Genomic DNA, 7,456 nt, shown 5'->3' on the forward strand with positions numbered 1-7,456 from the left:
CAATACAAACGTAACTTTAGCCTATTTTATTTAGGTCTGAACTTTGAGAAAATACTCATAAAAATAGTTTCTTGGCACAAAAAAAAAATGGGGAAAAAAGACAGTTTATGTACCGTATATGGGTGCATCACTTTGTCTCTTTCTCTAGATATGATAATAGGTTTAGTAAAAGTAAAAACCAATTATTTTTCGAATTGATGGCTTTATTAATGGTATATCTCGGTGTACAAGTGCGATTGGATACACCAGGTGGTGTTAGAAAGATTAGATTTTGTAAAAAAAAAAAAACTTTTTAGACAGTTTTGTGATTGTTCATTAGTAAAGAGCAAATACGTCATATTTTTGTTTTTCTTAGATTAAGGTAATAACGTAAGCTAAGCAGCTGAAAATGTAAATAAGGTTTATTAACCTGATACTGTTTCAGTCAATCATGTGTTATTTTGATTTCATCGATTCTGTTCCAGTAATTTCAATGTCAAAAATGCACCACGTTCGGGAAAGACAATTGTCAAAAATACGGATAAAATAATGGAAATCGTCTAGCCTCAAGGTCATGTAAGCACTGTTTTGATTTCCAAGGAGATCAAACTTAATGGTAAATATTTGATTTATTTTCTTAACATTCCAAGTTTGATATTTACCGAACAAAATCACAATAAATTCAGATGAGTTAAGAATAAATTCTTATTTAATTTTGTTAAATAATCGTATCCGTCCAAAATTATAACAAAAAACAAATCAATATTCATACTCATAACACCCAAAATGTATGAAAAAAGTGGTTAAACATCACTATGTATAAGAAATGGGGTTTTAATAGATTTCATGTTGAGTAAAAACGTTAATTTCTCAGTTTTTGACATTATTAAAGTTTTGAGCAAGATATAACATGACTTTATTCATGTTTTCATTTGAAAAAAAAACAAGAAATCAATTAAGAGATACGTTTCATGAACATAACAGAAATGGTGATTAATTCAATGTAGGTGGTATAGCATAGGTAGGTAAGCATATAAGGCTGTAGGTTAAATAGTCTTATAGCTTTAAAAAAAACATGGGATATAATAATTATTTTGTTTTATTTAAGTAATTATTATTATAAACAGAAAAGGAGATGGAATTCTTTGAATTGGGAGTGAGGAATCTTAGAAAAAAAGAGATATTTTTTGACAGTGAGGGAGGGAACTGCCGAATTCTGGTGACTAACAAACAAACAAGGGTAAAAACATACCCTCCTCCGTTCAACTTCGTTGGTAGAACTAATTTTTATATTTTCCCTGAACTAACACCATTTTAATTGTAGAAGTTTCTCCTTTTGTATATAGCCGTAATTCATTTTCTCTCCCCCCTTCCAAAAAAAAAAAAAATTGGTATATATACATAACAGCGCCTGATATTAACAAGGTTTTTAATTAAGTTATGCCATATGTCTCTTTCCCACCTTCTTTTTGCGCTCTTACAAAAATCCCATCTCTAGTTATAGAGTAATAGTCAACACTCCTACCTAGTAAAATTTGATTCCCCTTTTAAAAGTTAGTAAAATGTCAAAAAAAAAAACACACATCAACGAATATATTACTAATTTAAGGGTTTATTGCAAAAAAAAAAAATATTTTACAAGGTTACCAAAAACCCAGTGAAGTAAATTTGAGGCTTTTCGGTTTAACTATTTTTTCTCTGATACTCAGGAAGGGTGACGCAAAACTAGCAGTAGCATTACTAAATCACGAAGAACGTGTTTTTTATGGAATCAAGAAAAAAAACTCGAAGCCAATTGGTGAGATGTATAAATACTATATTTAGATATATTTTTTATTCAATATTTCCTCCGCCAAAACCAATAAGATCCTCGACACGCCTACAAACAGACGACGAATGCCGTATCTATTAGAGTGTGCCTTCGGAAACCAATTTTTACTAATCCAAAATCAGTTTCCACCATGAGTTGAGGTTTAGTTGAAGTACCCTACACCATATTTCTTTGATAAAGTCCACAAGTGTAGTAAAAAACCTCGTGTTTTAATTAACAAAGCGATTTTTTTTTATAAAATAAAACATTGCTACAAAATTACATATCATGTAATAGTGCTGTGATTCTCGAACCGTGTTTTGTCTTGAGGCTGCTTCTTTATGGTATATAATATATTTTATTATGGTCTTAGTCTTGATTTTCGTTTCAAACATCCTAACCTCGGTCTGAAGTTGTTCTCCATCCTTATATATATGGCAGGAACTGATTTCGACCGATATGTATAAATTGAAATTTTTGGCGATGAATGAGATATCTTAACTTCGTTTCATGAATGAGTAGCACTGTATTATAATTACTGTACATAATTAAGATTTAGTTTTTTTTTATATTTTCAGATTCAAGAACTTTCTCTTTCGTAATGCACTTATTGCTTAGTCTTATGCCTTACTGAAGATAAACTTAGAACAAACAGATATTATTACTGGATCAGATTCATTTATGGGAAGATACTAACATCTGAGAACAGACATGTATTACCATCCCAGAGAATTGTCTCATGAAGAACTCGCATACTATCTAAAAGATGTAAAACTCATCAGTCCTTCATTGGAGAATGATGAAACTAATTTTAAGAATATATCAGCATTTGTCAATTTTTATTTATTACTTAAGTGGCTTACTACTAATGCTGTTTTAATTTTATTTATTCCTCATGTATCGCGAGCTACTTGTATAATAGTGTAAGAAGCTATATTTGCTTAGAATGGGAGCGAGTAGACCACTTCAAGGAAACACGGTGGTCATAATTCACTTATATAAAGAGATACGAAGGAATTGAGGTCTTTAATAATATAATTGATGTTTTGAATTACTCACCCTGCCATAGCGATACCCAAATTGACTCTTCATCCTTCGCTCAACCCGACCAAGAAATCTAAGTCTATAATCATGGTTCCAAATTATTCTATCAAAAGTAAATTGCACAGCCAATATCCAAATCCGTATATAATCCACATTTTTATGCAGGCTACAAAGAAATAGGAAAAGAAAGAAGATTATGTTATAATCATAAATGAATTATCTGCATCAGTTAGAAATATAACCGACTTACTTAATCTGAAAAGCAACATTTTGTGAAAAAGGATTAACGCCCATTGTATCTCCTCAAGCTAACGGTCACGTTTCGTGACTTAATATTAATGTTTTACCATTGACAAATCTAATAAGCAAAACGCCATGACAGTTTAGCTCATTTCCTCTCAAACATTCATTTCCATATCATTTTTCCGTTTCTTTTTCTACATACCGAAAGTGCTTAGAATTACTCAACTCTTTGTATGTTATTTCCATAAAAAAAATTCAATTTTCATTATTACATCCATACATTTATTACTTCAAGGTTTGTTGATTGAAAGGGCTTCCTTCAATGTAACCCTTATGTATACATATATTTTTATATATGAAAGACAGAAATTTATAGATAAAAACATATTTGTATATTGTACCTATAGGTAATATGAATGTATATTTAATGATATTGTTTTTTGAAGACTTGTTTTTTCTTCCAACATATCCATTTGTTTGACGGAAAAAATATTTATTTATTTTTTTGAAAATATCGCATAATAACTTTTATATATTCATGGAATATGTTAGAATTTCACTTCTTTTTACTTAGATATGGTACATTAAAGTGGCTCTTAAATTTGTGGACTGTCAATACAAAAGCAAGCGAGAATGATTTGTCGATAAAATAATGGAAATTGTCGAGTTGGACCGGCATGTGAACATATATTCCATTGCCCAGGAACTGAAGATTATTAAAAAAAAAACTGTTTGGAACCATCTAAATCAGGTAATCCTAACAGTGTTGATTTTATTGTCAAAATAAAGCCAAAAAAAAAAAACCTTAAAACTTTTTACTTCACTTATTAATTTGGGTAGAAGTTGTAATGTTTCTACAAGTTCCAACCTTTACAAGCAAATTGTATTATGCAATTTCTTCGTCTTAAAATGCAACATTTAATGACAACATTGGTCATTTAACTAAAAATTATTAATAGGTACTATAATTTCATTTTAATCTTTTAAAATGACATGGTTATTATGTATTTATGTGTATTATAACTGTGGGGATTTGATTACTTATATTTCAGTTATTTACACAAAAATATTAAAAATTACAGCATCAATACATTGATAATCCAAAGAATATTCAATTAATGTATTTTCCTTATTCCAAGTATTGTAAATCATACATTTAAAAATATTCAAATCCTTTTTTGGTTTCAACTTGTACACAAATTAAATATATATAAATTAAAGAAAGAAATTGGGATTTTCTTATATTCTAGGTTTCTGCTCAAGATTGTTTTGAGTTTGAACCACTACATTTGTGTTTTTTTTTAAATGTTGGGAGGACCTAGTCTAGAAATATCCCTTTTGTAAAGAAATAAATGAAGAAATATAAATAGGTGCCATATTTATTACTGTTTAGTCGTTGCACATTACCCTTGAATTATTTAAATTTCCTAGTTTTTAGGTAAAAATGTTATTGCATAATTTATTCTTTTTCATAAATAAACAAAGTAACAAGCTATATTATGATTATGCTCCGTTACCAAAATGACAGGACTACAGCTACTTGTTGATTCCTCTCCGTCTATACGAGGATGGTCTGAAAAGTTTCACATCTAACAAAGATGAAATACATTTTTCTGATTATTTTATTTTTTAACATAGTCTCCTTGTAACTCTACAAACTTCTTTCGGGGATGCCCCCATCTCTGTAACCCATCCAAATAGCTGCGAGTTGCGTGTACTATTTTGTTCATTATTTAATAGATCGTCGAGTTGTTAACTTCTCCCTCTCAAGTATGTATTATTGCCTATCTTTGCATTACTACTTATACTTAATGGGGTATAAGCGTTGATGGCCAAGAAAGTGACAGAGGGTGGAATCGTATTGTGGGAATTAATAAATCTACCTGAATAATAATATCATTTAATAAAAAAATAACATTATCTCATAGAGGTCGCTGACTATATTATTCTGAGCATACGATATATTTTTAGCTACAGACTGTCAAACAACCTTGCAGATCATATATATATTTAGTTTACTCATGCCTTATTGCTGAAACTTGGTAGCCAATAAGGGGAGAAAAATTCAAAAAACGAGGAATATAGTGATTAGAGAATTATGTAATATTATGAACTATAATTAAATATAGTTCAAAAGTGTGGGTAATTACAAGATTAGGTTTAGGTCTGAAAATCCTAGACCGTTATAATTTTTAGTAAACTGATATAATTCAGTCCTTTAAGGAACTTCGATCCAGACTGCCTCAAGGAAAAGTTCAGTCTAGATTAGTTTCCTTTAAAATTGTATAGATTAATTGATGATGACGTCATTTATGTTACAAAATTGTGAAATTCGTTAAAATGACGACACATGAACAAAAAAAAATAATAAATCATAAAATACAACTCATAAATCAGAATAAAGGAGAAAATTGGTCGATAAATGGAGACCTAAAAATTGGTCCACGATTGAATGGCGTTCTACGGTTTGAGGTCACGGTCAGGTCCAAAATATTGGTGCAAATTGGTATAAAAATAACTTAAGATCTAACCAGGGGGGAGAAATTGGTCCAGACCGAATTTAAACACTAGTAACTGAATAAATAAATAAAAAATGTTATTCAATGGTTTCAATGCGTATCATATCATAACTCGTCATTAAAATATACCAGACTCCCTTTTTTTCTATAGATAAATAAAAAACTTATAAGTCCCAGAAGTGAAATGATTTTTTTTTCTCCTTTTCCCCCCTCAAATTTGAACATGGAAAGAACATTCAAGATAAAAGCAACTATATCATTAAAACCCCGGCACAAAAATTTTGGTGCATAGTATAATTAATAATTTTCTGTATAAAGCAAGGTATCAAACTAATTTATGGCTTATTTTCTGTTTACCAACACAGTTCTGTGCATATAATAAACCATGATAATACCTAGTTTAATAACTTGATATAATATATAAATAACTATGTATATTATGGTTTTTACTAATGGCTTTATATCAAATGAACTCTAATACCAAATTCTTCAAAATAACGTTTGTTTTAATCATTTTTGAGTATGTATATTCACAGAACAGAAATTATCCTAACCATTTTTTTTATTGGATTTATTTCACAAAATGTATAACAAACATCCGTAAAATCATGAAAAATAAAATTAAGAGGTAATCCAAAAATAAAAATCATATATAAATATACTAGTTTCAAATTTTCCCCCTTAATTAAAGCCCAGCATCCCATTTGTATTCATTTGAAACATAAACCATCAAAAAATAATTTTCATAAAAAATATGCAAACATTGATATAGCTACAAAAAGAAGTATTGATTAAAATTACTCTCTAAAATCAAAAATACACACACAACTGGGTAACATAATCAACTTTTACAAAAAAGTACGAAAAAACGTTCATAATAATAATATCAAAAGACGATGCTCCTCTCATTCTTTACTTTTCCAGAATCTATCATATAGTCTTTAGTTTATGATGATAGCTAACCCACCAAGAAGGAAAATATCGAACCAAAACCTAGATAAAGTCCCAATCTAAGGAATTTCCCCTAGGAACACGCAAAGAAAATCCGGCATATCTTGCTGCAGATGCAATAAGTATCTTCCTAATTTCCCCTAATCGTAGTTCATTCCCGGATGTAAGTCGATTTGCTATTAGAGCTTATTAATGCATAATTTACCGCACGAATTTCTGGGCTGGAATTTCTTTGTATAGGAATCCCGAACAAAATGTGGGATTTCATATGGTTTGAAGGCAAACCCTCCAAACCCAACAACTTAGCATTATGCCTTAATAAACACAGCAGCTCCGATATCGCTTGACACTCCACAAAAGCATGTAGGACTTAATTGTATATCCCCCCACAAATTTAGTAAGATTATAGGTGGTGACCCCTTCATATTGGAACAAATTCATTCCTACAAGGCCTGTAAGCTGATTTTTTTAAAGGGCTAAGGAGAAATCTGCAGAGTAGGGGAAAAGATGAGAAATTCTAAATATTTCCCTTCAGAAAATAGGATATCAATAAGGATCAGTGGTGATGAAAATCCTGTGTATAATGGGCACATTAAAAAAAGAAACCGAAAATCAAAATGGTAACCCTGAGAATTTGAAGAATGTTTTGGAGGAGAGATAGAATAATGCTCATGACAACAATAATAGTGATGGTGTATTCAATATTTACCTAGTGAAGGTCTTGGTTTCTGCTAATATCCCCCTAGCCAAGATTAACAACAGGGAGTTTAAAAACTTCTTGACTCTAAGAAGACGATCCTTAGCTTCACCAGATGATAATTCAATGGAACAAATACCTGCTTGATTGAAAAAATTTAATTATAGATTTTTTTTACCGGAATACATCCTATTTTACCAGATTTATTTGCAT

Source organism: Lepeophtheirus salmonis, chromosome 6 (assembly GCF_016086655.4).
Source record: "Lepeophtheirus salmonis chromosome 6, UVic_Lsal_1.4, whole genome shotgun sequence".
Taxonomy (NCBI): Eukaryota; Metazoa; Arthropoda; class Copepoda; order Siphonostomatoida; family Caligidae; genus Lepeophtheirus; species Lepeophtheirus salmonis.